Source organism: Leucoraja erinacea, chromosome 8 (genome assembly GCF_028641065.1).
Source record: "Leucoraja erinacea ecotype New England chromosome 8, Leri_hhj_1, whole genome shotgun sequence".
Classification (NCBI taxonomy): Eukaryota; Metazoa; Chordata; class Chondrichthyes; order Rajiformes; family Rajidae; genus Leucoraja; species Leucoraja erinaceus.
The window spans coordinates 28,421,296-28,437,980 of record NC_073384.1 but is presented as its reverse complement, the minus strand read 5'-3'; the positions used below and the strand labels follow the sequence as shown (position 1 = coordinate 28,437,980).

General features: G+C 43.5%; 1 long non-coding RNA gene across 1 annotated transcript; it reads right to left on the bottom strand.

Moving 5' to 3' along the window:
* Positions 1–6,103: 6,103 nt before the first annotated feature.
* LOC129699473 (uncharacterized) lies at positions 6,104–16,663 on the bottom strand. Its single transcript, XR_008723850.1, has 2 exons — positions 16,521–16,663; positions 6,104–6,644 (listed from the first exon to the last, which is right to left on the bottom strand). It is a non-coding gene; the product is annotated as an uncharacterized LOC129699473 (long non-coding RNA).
* Positions 16,664–16,685: the final 22 nt, after the last annotated feature.

Below are 16,685 nucleotides of genomic sequence, written 5' to 3'. Positions count from 1 at the left end.
TGCTGCATGCTAACCAGTCAGCAGAAAGACAATACATGATTACAATCAATCCATTGTATAAGGGAATAACAATTAGTGCAAGGTAAAGCCAGCAACGTCCGGTCAAGGATAGTCTGAGGGACATCAAAGAAGTAGATAGTAGTTCAGCACTGCTCTATGGTTGGGGTAGGATAATTCAGTTGCCAGATAACAGCTGGGAAGAAACTGTCCCTGAATCTGGAGGTGTGTGTTTTCACACCTATACCTATTGCCTGATGGGAGAGGGGTGAAGAGGGAGTGGCCAGTGTGCGACTCATCCTTGATTATGCTGCTGGCCTTGCCGAGGCATCGTGAGGTATAAATTGAATAAATAGAAGGGAAGTTGGTTTGTGTGATGGCCTGGGCTGCTTCCACAATCTCTTGCAATTTCTTATGGTCCTGGATGGAGCTGTTCCCAAATCAAGCTATGATGCATCCTGATAAAATGCTTTCTAGGGTGCATCTGTAGAAGTTGGCGAGAGTTGGAGGGGACATGCCAAACTTCCTAAGCCTTCTAAGGAAGTAGAGGTATTGGTGTGCCTTGGTCATTGCATCAATATGGGTGGTCCATGAGAAGTTTCTGGTGATATTGACTGAGAGCTTTGAAGTTTTCGACCATCTCTACTTCGGCACCATCAATGCAAACTGGGGTATGTGTACGGCTTTGCTTCCTGAAGTCGATCACTATCTCCTTTGTCTTGCTGATGTTGAGAGTAAGAAATGGTTGGAGATGGGAAGAGGTGGCTAGTGGTGGGATCCCGTTGGATGTTGCAAATATGTCAAGAGGATTATGTGCTGTGTACTTCAGGGTGCAAAGTGAGGACCAGGGGGGAGCAAGAGCGGACCTGTGAGAAACCAAGGAGACCCGAGTGAGGGCCTCTTCTGTGATGGATGAGGGGAACTCCTGAAGAATGAGGACATCTCAGAAGTCCTGGTATTGAACACCTCATCTTGGGCGCAGATGCGGCGTAGGCAGGGTGAGAAGAAGTGCAGTCTAGATAACTGTGGGAGTCAGTATAGTTGTTGGTTGATAGTCTATCTCCTGTGATGGTGATGGTGAGATCAAGTCAGTCAAAAGTCTATCTCCTATGATGGAGATTCAGTCAAAAATCTATCTCTTGTTCATGGAGCCAAAGGGCTGGCAGTCACATGGCTATAGCTATACCTGTATTTTTGTTAATTACATGCGTCAAAACCTACTCAATACTCCTCCACAACTCTTTCTCTGCTACAGCGATTGCATTGGAGTTGCTTCCCGCAAACATCGAACTTGTCAATTTTATCTCATTGCCATTAAATTCCACCCTGCTTAGATTTACCTCGACTAACTCTGACACTTGTATTCCTTTTCTGGATTTCTGGTCCAGAGACGAAGTAGACTCCCACACTGTCTCCTGTGAGAACACCACCCCCCTTTCTGGTTATTTGCTGCAACACCTGTGCTCAAGATGAGACATTTTGCTCCAAGACTTCTAACATGTCATCATTCTCCTCCTTCCAGATATGTTGCTTCCCATTCTGCTGTAGTTTATGTGGGGCCTTCACGCACATCACTCCATTTCCCAGACATCTGTTCCCAATATTCTGCATCCCCACCCCCAGTCAGAGCAGAGATAGTTCCTTTGGTCCTTGCTTTTCATCTCACTAGCCTCCCCACACAGCATATTGGTCCTCTCTGGTTTTCCCAGCTCCAATGGGATTTGACAAGCAGCCTCATCTTTCCCACACCTCCCTCTGCTGCTTACTGCTGGGAACAGTTTCACTTTGACTTCCTGATCAGTTTATCCCTTACTGTCACCTGGCACTTTCCCCCTGCAACTTTAATAGGTGCAACACCTGTCCCTTTATCTCCCACTTTACCATTCAGGGAACTAAATAGCCTTGTAGGCGAGATAGAGATTCCTGTGCGCCACCTCTCATTGTCTGTTGTATTTGGTGTTTGCGATGAAGTCTCTACATTAGCAAAGCCAAGTACAATCTAGTTGACTGTTTTGCACAGAACCAACAACCACCTTGAGCTTCTCCATGCATGTCATTTCAACTACCCTGACCATTGCCATACTAACCTGCGGCTTCAGCCTTCTCTACTGCCATAGTGGGGCCAAATGCAAACTGGAATAATACCTCTTATTCTGCTTGTAACACAATTAAACATTAAATTTAAAATGTTCAGGTACCCATACCACCTATTTTCCTTTCCCACTACCATCAAGTTCACTCCCTCTGTCTCTCTCTCAATCTTTGTTCATCATATTCCACCCTCGCCTTTACCAAGATTCATCAATCCCACCCCACCTAGTATCAACTGCCCATCTCCCATATACCTATCCACCTGCGTTTATTTTCCCTTAATTCACCTTTCCTATCCCCTTTCTATCTGTCCATCATTCCCCTCATTTGGTTACACCTATTGATTTAGTTTAGTTTAGAGATACAGCGCAGAAACTGCGCCAACCAGCGATCCCCGCACATTAACCCACTAGGAACAATTTTATTAACATTTACCAAGCCAATTAACCTACAAACCTGTACATCTGTGGAGTGTTGGGGGAAACCAAAGATCTCGGAGAAAAGCCACGTGGGTCACGGGAAAAATGTGCAAACTCCGTACAGATGATCCGTAGTCGGGATAGAACCTGGGTTTCCGGCGCTACATTCGCTGTAAGGCAGCAACTCTACCGCTGCGCCACTGACCGCCTACCGTTACATATTACCTACCAGTATCTGTCTCAGCTTTTCTTCTCACTTCCATATACTGACAATTTCCACCTCCACACAGTCCTAATGCAGTGTCTTGTTCTGAAACATCATCATTCCTTTGCCTTCACATATCAGATTCAGATTCAAACTTTATTGTCATTGTGCAGTGTACAAGTACAGATACAACAAAATGCAGTTAGTATCTCACCCAGAAGTGCGAACACAGAATAATGCAACAGTAAAATATATATATGTATATACAGTAGCAGCAGTGCAATTTCCAGGAGGGGGGGGGGGGGGGGGGGGGGGGGGGGGGGGGGGGGGGGGGGGGGGGGGGGGGGGGGGGGGGGGGGGGGGGGGAGATCAGTCACTGGGGGAAGGAGTTGACTGGCAATCACCAAGGTGCAGAGTTATGTAGGGTAACAACTGCAGGGAAGAAGCTGATCCTGAACCTGCTGGTCCAGGAATGGAGAGACCTGTAGCGCCTCCCAGGTGGGAGGAGGGTAAACAGACTGTGGCTGGGGTGAGAGCAGTCCTTGACGATGCTGCGCGCCCTTCGCGGACATTGCTTGCTCTGGACAGACTCAATGGAGGGGAGCGAGGAACTGGTGATGCGTTGGACAGTTTTCTCCACCCTCTGCAGTGCTTTCCGGTTGGAGACAGAGCAGTTGCCATACCATACTGTGATACAGTTAGTAAGGATGCTCTCAATGGCGCAGCGGTAGAAGTTCACCAGAATCTGAGGAGACAGATGGACCTTCTTTCGTCTCCTCGGGAAGAAGTGACGCTGATGAGCCTTCTTGACCAGTGTTGAGGTATTGTGGGTCCAAGAGAGTTAATCAGAGATATTGACCCCCAGAAACCTGAAGCTGGAAACACGCTCCACCTCCGTCCTGTTAATATGGATGGGGTGTGCATGCCACACCTAGACCTTCTGTAGTCCACAATGAGCTCCTTGGTGTTAAGGGCCAGGTTGTTGTCAGTGCACCATGCTGCTAGGAGCTGGACCACCTCCTTATAGGCTGACCCATCGTTGTCGCTGATGAGGCCAATCACCGTTGTATCATCTGCTTACTTGATGATGGTGTTAGTACCATGTACAGGTGTGCAGTCGTAGGTAAAGAGGGAGTAGAGGAGAGGGCACCAGCACACAGCTCTGTGGAACGCTGGTGTTCAGGGTGAGGGTTGAAGAGGTGTGGTTGTCCAACCTAACAGACTGGGGTCTGTTGGTTGTCCTGCTTTCTTCTAGCAGTTTGTTTTTGATGAGTTGGATAAAGTTGGGAATGATTTCAGTGAATGGCAAAATAGAATTATTATTTTTTTACATGACATTGCTGGTAAGGCCAGCAAATATTTTCTATCCCTAATTATATCGAGTTTCAGGGAATGCTTAGAGTTGGCCACATTAATGGATGTACTGGATAAGGAGGTCAGCCATCCTTAAAGAACACGAATGAACCAGATCAATTAACAACAATTTGCTGCTTTTGTGTTTACCATTATTTTGTACTAGTTTTAAAAATCCATATTGAATAATAGGACCCAAATTTAGTTTCCCCATGTGCTGCTGAGATTTAGGTTAATTTCATTATCTTGATCATTCAGGCCTCTAGATCAAGCTGAATGATACAAGTAAACTACTTGCCCTTTTGTACTAGCAGCACACATAGTGAAGGAAATAAAAGATCATTGTTAACAAGGTTCAGTTTGTTCACATTCAGCTATACTGATAAATTACATATGAAATATTACAAATCTTGCATGTTCCTGGGAAGTGTATGTCCTGTTATTGTACCGCTGCTGGCAAATTCATTTAACTTGCACTTTATGAGCAAATGATGAATAAAACGTGACTTGACTTGACTTCTGGGCACAGAAGCACCAATTGATACCACTGAAATTATAGCTCCATATTTCATGCTTTGTAAATCAAAATCCTCACTCCTCTTTAAAACTTGAGGTATCAAGATATTGAATTAAAGGAATAAGAATGTTACATTTTCAAAATTAAAAAAAATTAATTGTAAGTTATTGTGTGTAAATGGGGACCCGTTTTTTCAAATCTGGCCATAAAATGTAAGGTGGCTTTTAAGTGAATTCCCCCAACTCTATTAGACCGTATGTGTATGGGTTTGTCATAAAATGTCACCTCATTATGGGAAGATGCACTTATTATTCCAGATAGTTTAGGTTCAATATATTTTATTGTCACGTGTATTGAGGTACAGTGAGAAGCTTTTGCATACTATCCAGTCAAAGAAAAAAACTATACACGAATACAATCAAGCCGTCCACAGTGCAGGAAAAAGGGTACAACATTTGGTGGGAGATAAAGTCTGTTTAAAGATGGTTCAAAGCTCTCCAGTGAGGCAGATGGGAGGTCAGTTCGACACTCTAGCTCAGTGGTTCCCAACGTGGGGCATACGCCCCTCAGGGGGGCAATTTGATTTTTATGGGGGGCAATTGAGCGCGACTGAGGAGGTCTGGGTCCAAATTTTCGATTTTTATTTTTTTGGATTTTCCATCAGGTAAACATATGTAGTTTATGTTTCAGATGTTATTTTGTGTAAATAATTTTTTTTGGGTAAAAAAGGTCTTTATTGTGTAGTTATTACATAATCACCGCGCCATCGCTCTTTATGCACGTCGCACGAAGCGCGCAAGGCCATGTTCTTTTGAAGCTTGTTTAAACCAAGGTATTGGCGTTTTAAGCTTCTTCAGCTGAAACGGAGTTCACTTTTTAAATGGTAAGAATTATATATCACCACATGGGGGGGGGGGGAGATATCAGGATTTTAGAGGTGATTAGGTGGGGCATGGCCAAAAAAAGGTTGGGAACCACTGCTCTAGCTGATGAGAGGACCATTCAGTTACCCGATAACAGCTAAAAAAAAACTGTCCTTGAATCTTGAAGTTTAAGAAGGAACTGCAGATGCTGGAAAATCTAAGGTAGACAAAAATGCTGGAGAAACTCAGCGGGTGCAGCAGCATTTATGGAGCGAAGGAAATAGGCAACGTCAGTCTGAAGAAGGGTTTCGGCCCGAAACATCACCTATTCCTTCACTCCATAGATGCTGCCTCACCCGTTGAGTTTCTCCAGCATTTTTGTCTACCTTCGATTTTTCCAGCATCTGCAGTTCTTTCTTGAACATCCAATCTGCATTTTTTTTTTCCAGTGTAGAAAAAGCACACTGAACATTAAATGCAGTACATAAATTAGAAGAATAGTACGTGAATCAATGCCTTACCTGGAAAGATTGTATGGTAGGAAAAGACAGGTATTGTACCTCTTGATTTTGCATAGGAAATTGCTGTATGATTTGATACATTAGGGTGGCTGATGGAAAATCAGTAGCTCTTGTTCTAAGCTTCACAAGTACGAATACCAGATTCAAGTTGAGTTTATTGTCACATGCACAAGTATGATGAGCTACAGGTACAAAGATAAATCTTGCTTGCAGCAGCATCACAGGCACATACTCTGACAGAAAAGCAAATATACATAAATGACATAATATTTCTAAAAGAAAGACCATGCAAAAAGACATTTAGTGCAAAAAAACATATTTGAAAATAAAAATCAAGTCTGATTCTGCCAGTGGTGGGTCGTAGTGTTCTATTTTTAAGGTAAGATTAGGTTTGTAAGGGCTGGTTCAAGAAACTGATAGTTGATGAGGTACAGTCGTTGTTCCTGAACATGGTGGTGTGGGGCTTCAGGCTTTTGTACCAGTTGCCCAATGGTAGCAGTGAGAAGAGGATGGGAAACTTTAATGTTAGATGTTGCCACCTTGAGTTTGCACATATCGATGCTTTCGATGGAGGTAGGGGCTGTGTCCACCACTCACTGCAACGTCCTGCGTACCTGTGAGTTGGAATTGCCATACCAGGCCATTTTGCAACCAGTCGAAATACTTTCCACAATATATCTACAATGTAACCACAATAAAGATTGTTAGAATATTCGGGGGCATACTAAATCTGTGTAAACCTCTGAGAAAGTTGACTTTTGCTTTGTGATTCAGTGATGAGTTATGGGTAAATTTAGCAGCCAAGTTGGACTTTGGAGAAACGGTGCAAGTGTTTAAGCCAATAATTATTTAGTTAAGATTGGGAGATTCAGGAAGGTCAAAGTGGGTCAGTTACCATTTGCCCACAATCTCTGAGGTGCCAGTATCAAAAATAGAAAGTCATGAGGAAATGACAGTAGAAAATAGGAAAATTGCAGATGAAATTGTGATAGCGATCCCAAAAGGGATTGTGGTAGGTTCTGAAGTGGATCATTAAATCACATTCCAGTTAAAACACTAATCATACATATCAGTACCTGTGATTCAGATGTAAAACTCAAAATGTACAAATACCAATGTAACTTTAAAATAAAGAGTAATCAGCAGGATTGATGGTAAAACATAACTACCACTTTGAGTACTGTATCATGTGTCTCTGGTTTGTAACAATGTATAGAAAGGTTTTCAGACCAGAGTGAATATATTCCCTTCAGTCTTCTCATCTCTGAGTTTACCTGACCTTCCACAGAGTAGCATACAGAGAATCTGAAATACTCTCCAGATGATGGACCAAGATTTTCTTAAGAATAAGAAAGTTCTGCTGGCTGTGCCTGTTCAGTAATTTATTTGGTGACTGGAGGCTGAAGATGCCTACCAATGGTTTTTTTTAAATGACCTAAAGTATGACAACTATAGTGAATTGAAAAAGTCACAAATGTAACCATATTTGGGCAATGAATTGCCTAAAAGTGGAGAAAAACCTCAAACCATGACCTACCGAGGGAATAGGAGATATTTGAAGACTGCTGTCTCTCAAGTGTAAGTAGCTCCCTGTTGTAGATGGTCAGCATAATAGTCCGTACTGCAAAGAACTTTTTCACCATATTCCTCTGCTACAGAGCCTCTTTTCCAGATTTTCTATACTTTCCACTACTCCATTTCACTCTTTCTTTCCCACTGCTGCTATCCAATTGTTTGTGTGCTTCCAATATTTTCAATCCATATTATAATTTTATATTAAATTAGGACCAAAAAATGTGCTGTACACAATAGGATGCTTTGTGCTTGAATATATTCAAAAGTACTATAAAATGTTTTATCTGCTATCATTTTCATGTTGATAAAATATTTGATATGCAGATTATCTGGGAATTGACAAACACATCTTATTGAGTAGATCAATCTTTAAAGTCATAATCTGCAAATTAAATAAAACGACCTTTTTGGAATAAGCAACATTGTACAGCAAGCAGGATAATAACCACGTTTTTTAGACTTAGGTAGGCCAAGATCTCATTTTTGAAAATGCAAAAAACTGGCTGTTTATTAATTACAAATTATTCCTTATCTAAGACTATCAATAAAATTAACAATCAGCATTAAATAAAAACAATGCTGGAAAAAACAATATCAGCAGCATCTGGCGATAAGAAAATAGAATTAATGTTTTGATCTATAACATTAGCTTTTTTTTCTTTACATGTACTACTCAGAGTATTTGCGACATTTTCTTTTTACTTCAGATTTACAGCAACTAGTTTTTTTGCATTTCAATCAACATTAGATCATTGGTTATCTTAGTATTCATTAAATACAATAATGTTTTATTTTACAAGCATCTTTTTCAAAGACTTGGGACTAATTTCATTTAGTTTCCCATTTCTTAGCAAACTTGGAAAATCTTTCCATGTGACATTATAGTGTGAAATTAATTTTCAAATGCCATAACACTTAGTCATAGTGAACATGAGTTACATACGAGTTCAAACCTTGTTAAAAGACATTGCCTAAGCCAGTGATCTTCAATACCTGTCAAGTGACGGTAATTTGGCAAAAAACTTCAATGTGAGAGACACATTAAGTACTAAATTAAAGGTAGACACAAAATGCTTGAGTAACTCAGCGGGTGAGGTAGCATCTATGGAGAGAAGGAATTACCGACGTTTTGGGTCGAGACCCTTCGTCAGATTAAATTAACACGTTGCTAACAGCTTCTTTATGATGTAATCTTACGGAGTGACTTGTAGAATATACTTTTATAAAGAGAGAAAAATTGCAGAATTATAAAGGCAGCCGTGGAAATAAACTTTTAGGAACAGGATAATTCAGAAGTGACAAAAAAAAAAAAATAGATAAGCAAAAGTCCTTGTTTTTGTTCATGCAGTATCTGCTGCATCTCATGAATACATATAAAGCAGTTCACATGTTCTTTGGTCAATGTGTTCCTTTGTTGTCTTTTCAAATAAATCATTGGGAAAACACAATTTGCAGGTATAGGTACTGACAAAAACAATTGAGCCAGTTTTGCTCACATTGTTTCAGAAATAGATACTGTGTATGGGGACAAAGTTACAGAATTGATAAATGCCTGTCTTAAATCAAGCTTCACAGTCATTTGTTTAAATTGCTCTCTCAACAATTACAATGAAACAATTAAACTCTCCAATTTAATGCAGTCAGAACAAATGTCCCCGATAACTGGTAACAGGGTTGACACATATGACAAGGGATTCACAATGAAATAAAAAAAACTGCTTGTACTTTAGTTTAGAAATACAGCATGGAAACAGGTCCTGTGGCCCACAAGTCCACGGCGACCAACGATCAAATGCACACTAATTCTATCCTACACACTAGTTAATTTACACAAGCTAATTAACCTATAAGCCAGCATGTCTTTGGAATATTCCGGTAGGCGGCGCGACTCTCGTCAGCAGCGGCCTCTGCAGCCTGTCCGCGTTTTTATTATTTTTTGTCTATGTTTATATGTAGTTTTTGTTATTTTTGTTGGGGTGTGTGTGTGGGAGGGGGAAACTTTTAAATCTCTCCCTGCACTGGAGACCCGACCTTTTCTTGTCGGGTCTCAGTTGTCGTTGGGGCTGCAATGAGGAGCGGCCTCCAACAGAAGAAGCCGGGGACTCTGGTGCCGACTCACCTCACCGTCGCGGAGCTGGCCGAGTCCAGAGCGGGTGGAGCAGTGGTGGAGCGCTGCTGCTGCAGCTGCTGCTGCTGATGCAGAGGCTGCAACTGCGGGTCTGTGGACGGCAGCACCGGGAGCCCGCGGGTCCCTGGAGGGAGACCGCGTTTCAGGGCTCCTGCAACGGCGACTTCTCCCGCCCGAGTTGCGGGGTCGAAGAGCTCCTGGAGCGGGGCCTACATCACTGCCCCGCGCGGCTTGGAATGGCCGCGGGACTCTGCGAGCGCACGCCGGCGGCTCTAACACCAAGATCCGGTGTGCGACCTCGCACCACCCGGCGTGGCTTTAATGGCCGCGGGACAATCGCCATCGCCAGCCGGGGGCTTTGACTTTGACTCTGACACCGGGGGGGGGGGGAGAGTGCAGTGGAGAGATAAGTTTTTTTTGGCCTTCCATCACAGCAATGTGATGGATGTTTATGTAAAATGTAAATTATGTTGTGTCTGGGGTCTATTTGTTTGTAATGTATGGCTGCAGAAACGGCATTTCGTTTGGACCTCCAGGGGTCCAAATGACAATTAAATTGACTATTGACTATCATGTGAAGAAACTGGAGCACCCAGAGAAAACCCACGTGGTCACAGGGAGAATGTACATACTTGATACGGACAGCACCTGTAGTCAGGGTTGAATCCGTGCAACACTACGCCGCTGTGCCACTGTGCTGCCCCTTCTCGTTTACATTTTTTAATCTGGACGTGAATTCCTCCCTCAATTCTTCCACACACTAAGAGATAAATTGTAATTTAAATGTTTCGAAAGCTCATATTTTTTTAGATGCAAGGTGACTGCTCTGAGAACTGGAAAATTAAGGAATGTAAGGAATATTACCCAGGTTCGATCCTGACCTCCGGTGTTGCGTCTGTGAGGAGTTTGCACTTTGGCCGTGACCACATGATTTTCCTTGGGGTGCTCCAATTTCATCCCACAACTCCAAGATTTGCAGGGTTGTAGGTTAATTGGCCTTTGTAAAATTGCTCCTATTGTGTAGGGAGTGGATGCGAAAGTGGGATAACATAGAACTAGTGTGAACGGATGATCGATGGTTGGTGTGGTAGGCCTGTTTCCATGCTGTATCTTTCAATCAATGAATGGAGTAACAAACAATCTGCAAGAGGAACTCAGCAGGTCAACATTCAGTGTTCCTCTAGTAGATTGTTCATTGCTCCAGATTCAAGCATCTGTAGCCTTTGGGTCTCCAAAGCATGAATAATGTTATTATCTTTGTAAAGTGATGATGAATGCAGCATATTACTGGGAAGTGTCTGTTTCCTTGCAAATAGAGATTGAGAGAATTCAAATTGGCAAAAATGCATGCCTGGATCTTCCAGGTCTTTTGCCGCCTTCCCGTTGCTTTCAAAGAATTTATAAATCTGAGGCAGGATAGCCAAGAATCTTTCAAGTATTCTAACACAAGACAATCATTTCACTTCCTTAAATTGCTGTATTCTGTCTATCTCATAATCTCAGTGTTCAAAATTACTGGTGATTAGGTGGTGTTGCAACAATAACCTTCACAACTAAATTCCTGGTCAAGTGGAAATATGGGAAAGAGTAGCATAACTTTATATTCTGACTAAGATTCAAGTTGCTGCAACAAACCAGTGTATCTGTCAGTTTGATCATAAACCAAGGTGCCGGAGGAACTTGGTGGGTCAGGCAATATTTGTGGAGAGAAACATACAGGTAACATTTTGGATTGGGTCCCTTCTTCAAGACTGGAGTAGATGGGAGACGGCCAGTAGAAAGGGGTGAGGCAAGAGCTGGCAAGGCATAGGTGGATGCAGCAAAGTGGGGTTAATTGGCAGATGAGTCAGGTGGGGGAGAGAAAGGCAATACAGCAATGGTCTGACGCTGCCGATGGTTCATTCTGCACTGCTTTTTGTCAGTGGACTGGAACATGTACAAGACCACTTCATCCAGCCAGGATGAATATATCTCAGTTGAAACCGATTTCATCAAGAAATGTATTGACAGCAGTGTTCTGACAGAGACAATTAAGATATATCCTAACCAGGTATCTTGGATGAACAAGGAGATTCATTCGCTGCTAACGTCCAGATCCAATGCTCTCAAAAAGGATGATCCTGCACTGTACAAGTCAGCCATTTAAGATCACCACAAAGCTATCAAGGATGCTAAGAGAAACTTCAGAAACAAGCTAGAAGATCAATTTAGTCATGCAAGTCCCAGACAATAGACAATAGGTACAGGAGTGGGCCATTCGGCCCTTCGAGCCAACACCACCATTCACTGTGATCATGGCTGATCATCCACAATCAGTACCCCGTTCCTACCTTCTCTAGAACAGGGTCAGGATGGAACAGGGCTACAAGCTAAATTCAGGGATGATCTCTGGCAACTGCAAATCTTTAACGGATTACCTTGATGCATATTATGCTCATTTTGAACAAGTAAACAAGGTTCCACCGAGGTGTGTCTTCTACTCCCAGATGTCTCTGCCTCATACATCTCGATGGCAGAAGTGAGATCTGCTTTCACGAGGATAAACTCTTGGAAAGCAGCCAGCCCAGATTAAGTCCCTGCATAGGTTCTGAAATTGTGGGCCAATTAACATCTTCGAAGCAAAAGGATTTGAGTATAGGAGCAGGGAGGTTCTACTGCAGTTGTACAGGGTCTTGGTGAGACTACACCTGGAGTATTGTGTACAGTTTTGGTCTCCAAATCTGAGGAAGGACATTATTGCCATAGAGGGAGTAGAGAAGGTTCACCAGACTGATTCCTGGGATGTCAGGACTTTCATATGAAGAAAGACTGGATAGACTCGGCTTGTACTCGCTAGAATTTAGGAGATTGAGAGGAGATCTTATAGAAACTTACAAAATTCTAAAGGGGTTCGACAGACTAGATGCAGGAAGATTGTTCCCGATGTTGGGGAAGTCCAGGACAAGGGGTCACAGCTTAAGGATAGAGGGGAAATCCTTTAAGACCGAGATGAGAAAAACATTTTTCACACAGAGAGTGGTGAATCTCTGGAACTCTCTGCCACAGAAGGTAGTTGAGGCAAGTTCATTGGCTATATTTAAGAGGGAGTTAGATGTGGCCCTTGTGGCTAAAGGGATCAGGGGATATGGAGAGAAGGCAGGTACAGGATACTGAGTTGGATGATCAGCCATGATCATATTGAATGGCGGTGCAGGCTCGAAGGGCCGAATTACCTACTCCTGCACCTATTTTCTATGTATCTATGTATCTTCAACCTCACACTTCAAGTCTTCTGTTCCGATCTGCTTCACAGAAAGCTCCATCAATGCAGCCTCCAAGAAAAATACAGTGACCTGTCTCACTGGCTACTGCCCAAAAGCTTCAACATCAACCATAATGAAGTGCTTTGAAAGAACCTACATCTATGCCAGTCTTCCAAACAATATAGACCCTCCACAATTTGCATACAGGAAAAGTAGGTCTATGGAAGATGCCATCCCACTTGCACAACATTCTGCGCTGGATCAACTTAACAAGAAGTATGCTTTTCACTGGCTACAGCTTAGGATACGGTCCCGACTACATCGCAGCCTTCAACTACATAATACTGAGTAAACCCATCCATAAACTGCTGAATGTTGGCCTTGGAGTCCCCATCTGCAACTGGTTTCTGGACTTCCTGACCAGCACACCTGTCGGTTAGAATTGGTCATAAGATTTTTTACATCCTGACCCTAAATATTGGTGCCTCTCAGCATTTTGTGTTCATTCCCTTCATCTTCCATGACTTCTGTTTTCCAGACCCCCACTCCCTCATCTTTACTATGGATGTCCAGTCACTCTACACTTCCATCCCCCATCTCCGTTTCTTCCTCGACCGCAGAAACAGCCAGTTTCCATTTACTAACACACTCCTCCGCCGAGCAGAGCTGGTTCTTACCCTTAACAACTTCTCTGACTCCTCCCACTTCTTCCAAATCCTAGCTATGGGCTCACGCATGGGCCCTTACGCTATAATCACTTCCAGGCGTACACTGGCCCTATCCCTGAACTCTACCTCCACTACATTGAAAACTGCATCGGTGCTGCCTCCTGCACCCATACAGACCTCACTGACTTCATCAACTTCACAACTAATTTCCATCCTGCACTAAAATTTACTGGGACCATCTCCGACATCTCCCTACCGTTTCTCGATCTCACCGTCTCCATTACAGCACACAGACTATTGACTGACATCTATTATAAACCCACTGACTCCCATAGCTATCTAGACTACACTTCTTCCCACCTTGCATCCTACAAAGACTCTATCCCCTACTCCCAATTCCTCCATCTACGCTGCATTTGCATGAGGTTTTCCAATACAGGTCATCGGAGATGTGTTCATTCTTTAGGGAATGGGGGTTCCCCTCTTCCATTATAAATGAGGCTCTCACTAGGGCCTCCTCGATATCCCGCAGCTCCACTCTTGCTCTCCCTCCCCCCCATTCGTAACAAGGACAGAGTCCCCCTTTCTTCACCATTCACCCCATCAGCCGTCGCATACAGCATATAATCCTCCAACATTTTCACCACCTCCAACGGGATTCCACGACTGGTCACATGTTCCCATCTCCATCCCTTTCTGCTTTGCGCAGGGACCGTTCCCTCTGCAACTCCCTGGTCAACTAGTCCCTTCCCACCCAAACCACCCGCTCCCCAGGTACTTTCCCCTGCAACCTCAGGAGATGCAACACCTGTCCCTTTACCTCCCCCCTAGACTCCATCCAAGGACCCCAACAGTCTTTCTAATTGAGGCAGTTTCACTTGCACCTCCTCCAACCTCCTCTACTGTATCCGCTGTTCCAGGTGTCAACTTCTGTATATCGGCGAGACCAAACGCAGGCTCGGCGATCGTTTCGCTGAACACCTCTGCTCAGTCTGCCTTAACCTAGCTGATCTCCCAGTTGTTCAGCACTTTAACTCCCCCTCCCAAGCTGACCTTTCTGTCCTGGGCCTCCTCCATTGTCAGAGTGAGGCCCTGCGCAAATTGGAGGAACAGCATCTCATATTTCGCTTGGGTAGCTTTACCACCCCAGTGGTGTGAATATTGAATTCTCTAACTTCAAGTAGCCCTTGCTTACCTTGTCTCTCCATCCCCTTCCCCGTTCTCCCACCAGTCTTACTGTCTCCGACTACATTCTATCTCTGTCCCGCCCACTCACCTGACATCAGTCTGAAGAAGGGTCTTGACCTGAAATGTCACACATTCCTTCTCTCCAGAGATGCTGCCTGTCTCGCTGAGTTACTCCAGGATTTTGTGCCCACCATGCTCATTCCCTTGTTCTACTCCCTGTGCACGCATGACTGGGATCAAGTACAATGCCAACTTGTTTATTTAAATTTGCCAATGATGCCACCATTGTTAAATGTATCTACAACAACAATGGCCTGATGTAAAGGAAATATCAAGAACATTGTGTCAAGGACAATAACATACTCCTCAATGTCAGCAAGACAAAGAAACTGGGTGTTGACCTAAGTAAGCAAGGAGGTAAACCCATCAATGGAGCTGCCGTAGAGATGGTCGACAGCTTGTTATTAGGAATCATCAGCAACCTAACATGGTTGTTTCATACTGATCAAAAAGAGCGTTGCCATATTTACCTTTAGGCATCTGGGAAGATTCTGCATGTCTATAAGGATTGTCTCAAACTTCTGCAGATGTGCTACAGTTTTCTGATGGGATTCATCTTAGCTTGGTATGGCAACTGCTCTGCTCTTGACTACCTGATTCTGCAGAGAATGGTGAACGCAGCCTAGTCCTTCACAGGCTCATCACTTCCTTCCATCAAGTCTATCTTCATATTGTGTTGCAACAGGAAGATTGAAAATATTGTTAAAGATGCCTGTGAAATTGCCCATTCTCTTTACTCTCTTCTACCTTCTGGAAGAAAATATGCAAAACATCCCTCATGATTATCCTGGGGAGTGGGACAATTATCTTCACGTTCCTGGCGAATATTTGCTGTTTACTCAATACTATTTGATTTTGTAAAAAAAAATCTAATCTGCTGTTTGTTAGAATTTGCTATGCACAACATGGCTGCATAACATCTTGTTGCTGGAGGAACTCAGACTCACAAACGGTCCGAACACTAACCATTGTACATCCATTTCCCTTAACAGATCTGCCTGGCCCATTGAGTTTTGCCATCACTTTATGTTTTGCTCAAGTTTTCAATATCTGCAATCTCTTGTGAAATCTCTCCAATGCCAACTTTAAATAACTTCTCTCTTTGATTGGAGTTTTGTAGGATCCTCTCACTGCTTCCCCTGTGATTCCATCCGCTGTACTGCTCAGGGGTTGAAGAAGGATCCTGACACGAACCCGTCAGCCCATTTCCTTCTGCAGATGCTGCCTGGCCTGTTGATTTCCTCCAGCACTTTGTTTTTTACTCAGGATTCCAGCATCTGCAGTCTCCACAATTTCTTAAATTGGAACTGGAAACTTCAAAAGGACTTTGAAGTGATGCGATGATGGGAATACTATAACTTTTTTTTTAGACCTAGTATTGTGAAGACTAAGTACACATGAACAAATGAAATTGGAAGGATGATTGGGTCAGTGGGACATGAAGGATAAAGAGGTTAGGAAAGGCCTTGGAGATGCATGGCTGAAGGAGTTTCTGGTGAACAAACCTAGTTGTTTCCAGAAGGGAAAGATAGATCAGCCATGGTTGAATGGCGGCGTAGACTTAATAGGTCGAATGGCCTAATTTTGCTCATATCACTTGTGATACTCGGATGCCCCAAATTACAATGTCCTGGACTATGTGTAAATAGGGAGGGGAGATAGAATAAAATAATTTACTCAACCCACAACTCACACTCCAGCGCCAGTAGTTTGGTTTCCACCACTGTCCTCACTTTCCGCCCTCCTTTGAATAAAGTTTGTTGAATAAAACCGCAGGATTTTGAACGTGAGGCGGGTTCCCGCTCTGGGTGCGCGGCTCGCGAGAGTTGGCGGCCGGACGGACGGGAAATTGGAGCCA